We start from the raw sequence: 3,233 nt of genomic DNA, 5'->3' as shown, positions 1-3,233 counted from the left end.
GAATTGGGCGGTAGGCCGGCCTAAGACAACGATTTTTAATAATTAATTACTTGTTAACTATTACGAAAATTGCAAAATGGTACAGGACTTTTCCATTCATCTCGATCCGTTCTACCTTCTCAAAAATTTTGTCGGATATGGAAAGACTCACCCTGTATATTAAATGAATATTTTAGCATACACGTAATATGTTGCCAACGCTTTTACAACGAACTTGCAAAACTTGCATTGTAAACATAAATTTCTTCGCTATATATCGTAAAATCAGATTTTAGCGAGTTAGAACAGGGTGCACTTCGTCATGATTCAGCGTTTATAGACGGAAAGATTTACGATATATAATATATATATCAATTTCGCCTGAAAAAAACTTATTTTAGCAGCGACAAGTACTATATACATATATGTTTGATATTTTTTTCGTAATTGCACGTATAATTTATCGACCTGATTCTGTCACGATCGCAATATAAGACATATACAGAATTTTAACGATCCATAGAGAACCAACCGTGAGAAGTAGATAGATAAAAATTAATAAGAGTCGTCCTCAATCTTTTTGTTATGTAGAAATATATATTAATTATAACGCTTCTACTGCAGAAGAATATATATATCGTCGACTTATTTTAAGCAATCAGTTGTAAAATACCGTAAACGATTATTCTACTTACGAAAAAATCTTTATTGGTCCTATAAGGCCCTAGAAATGCAGCGAATGTAACTTTCTATACAAAGACCGCTCGCTTCTTCTCGTATGTCGTTGTATATAGATCTCAACAATGCAAAGATGATTTGGACCAGTGGCGCCTGTCGTCTCAAGCCTCGTTCGAAGCCTCGGAACGAATAATTTCTAGAATCCTATTAAAAGGAACACCAATATACATATATACATTTATGGTGTTCTACTACTTATTAAAGTACAAAGCGAGACCAAGCGATATCTTCTCCATACTGTAACATAAGCTGGAACATTTTAGTAATAATTAAGAAGAAGGCTCTGGGAGAAGGAACTTATCGATTAATCTCTTTCGCAAGGTCGTATCTCGATTTTACGCAATTTTCGATTTTTGTGCTTAAACGTTCATTCTGGTCCAGAAATGAATAAAATAATACAGAAATTGCGTAAAATTAAGATACGACCTTGCGAAAGAGATCAGTCGTTATAGCACGAACTATATATAAATTGACACATCTCGCATTTGTGTTAGCAACAATGAATGCCAAGTGCCAGGGATTGCGTTAAAATAGTATTTTGTAGTATGTATCGCGAAGAATCCTCTTCGTCCATTTTATTTAAATTTAATATATTTATTTATAATAGATGAAATTTTTTTGACGCCGTAGCAAGTGTGACATATGCATATAAATAACGAAACCTCAGATTGAGAAAAGTGGAAATAATATTTTTGTGCGGTTATGGAGAATGAATAGCAGCTTCTCAACGGTACTAAAGTGATTGTTAGGAGTTTGAGAGATATATTTGTACATAGCGCCTTGTATAACGTTTGTATAATCGTGGCGACTTTACAAGGTGATTTTGGTTGTCTGTATTTTTTAAATAAGTTTTTAGAGATGCACGGCCCATAGGAAATCGACGAATTTCCTACGATTAATAAGCTTTATTTCTACGTGCAGAGTTTTCTCTGAGTTTGTACTTACAATTAACATGAATAAATTTATGTTTAAATAATTAATTACTATATTACATGAGTTTTAGTTTTTTAAACATTTATGTGCGCTAGTCATATTTTTAAATCGAAAAACTCGAAATAATTTTTGTCTAATGTTTTTTTATATTAGTCTCTGTATTCCTACCGAATCTTGATAAACTTTGTTAATTCATGACATATGTAAGCTAATGGAATTAATGAGTACTGTTTCATTTATATTCATTAATTTTAATCCATACAGTTAGAATCTGCTAGGTACATCTGTAACTGCCTTGTTACTTCACGCGCTTTGTTATTTTTTATCAAAAGTGTAAATCATCCCTAGACTACATCAGGTAAGGCGATTAATTCATTAACAGTTATGTACAATTAAGAAAAATAGATCGTAATCGTAATCGCTTAACACGTATGCGTCGTATTTGGATTCGTCATCAATTCGACATGTTGCTTTCGGACCTATCGTATTTCCGTGATATTAGAGCGTTATAATGATAAATTTGTAAATACTAAATTCTAGTGTAAGGATTGATAAACAACGAGTCATACATCGGACTAGCGAGCATTCGTTTATACATATAAGAAAATAAATTGTTTGCTTCCATGTGGAGCAACTTGCCGATATGAAAAAGAGAGGACTGTCGATTTCTTTAATCATATAAATTTCGAATAGATTGTTTTTTTCTTTCACTGCAGCTGTATTGGCAATTTAATTTTGAAGCAGTATTATATTATATTGGTATTATTCGAATATTTTTACGTAAATTGAATAAGTTTGACTTGCCATGCTATTACAAACTTTTGTACATACAAGAGTTAGTGTATGACCCTATCAGAGTAGAGTACACGCATGTATTATGCGCATGTGTGCGTGCAAAGAGTGCATGTATACGTAATAACTTATGATGTAATAATGTTTAGCGGGTCGTAAAACGCACACAAGATAGTTAGGTAAATGTACGATAGCCCTGCAAACCCTCGATTCGTGCGGTTGGCATTAAGCATTACTTTCTCTCAATCGAATTTTTTCACGACGTGATTATCTGGCCTTTCTACGAATTGCAATGAGATGATTTTGTTTTTGTGTAAATATATCTATGAAATTAAAATGCAGTTTGTTAAACTATGAATATGCGTTATTAATCTGACTTCGATTCAGACTTTCCATGTCTCTCGTTTCTTTCGATATTACGTTTTTCAACATATCCTTTATAGAGGCCCTCCACCACCCCCAACAAATTTTTATCGGCGGTCCTCTTTTCTTTCCAATAATTGGGGTTTAACATTATTATCATTTATTATTAAACATTTTTTATTACCGTGCAAATACAAAATCAAAATCAAATTGTAAAGATAAATCTATTGACATAAATTACAAACAAAAATCTATCGAATAAAAGACTCTGTGAATCCAATTGAACTTATTTTATTCGATAAAAACAGAATTGGATTTCCGAGAATTTCATTCTTCAAAACGCCAAAATCGAAAATCCCAAAACTGGCAAAGTATCAGGAGAACATGATCAGCAAAGAGGTGGCACTATCTAAAATTCCAAGAATTGG

The sequence above is a fragment of the Vollenhovia emeryi genome, unplaced genomic scaffold (assembly GCF_000949405.1).
Source record: "Vollenhovia emeryi isolate VEMERY1.0 unplaced genomic scaffold, V.emery_V1.0 DF939144.1, whole genome shotgun sequence".
Taxonomy (NCBI): Eukaryota; Metazoa; Arthropoda; class Insecta; order Hymenoptera; family Formicidae; genus Vollenhovia; species Vollenhovia emeryi.
Note: the sequence above shows the minus strand (reverse complement) of the source record.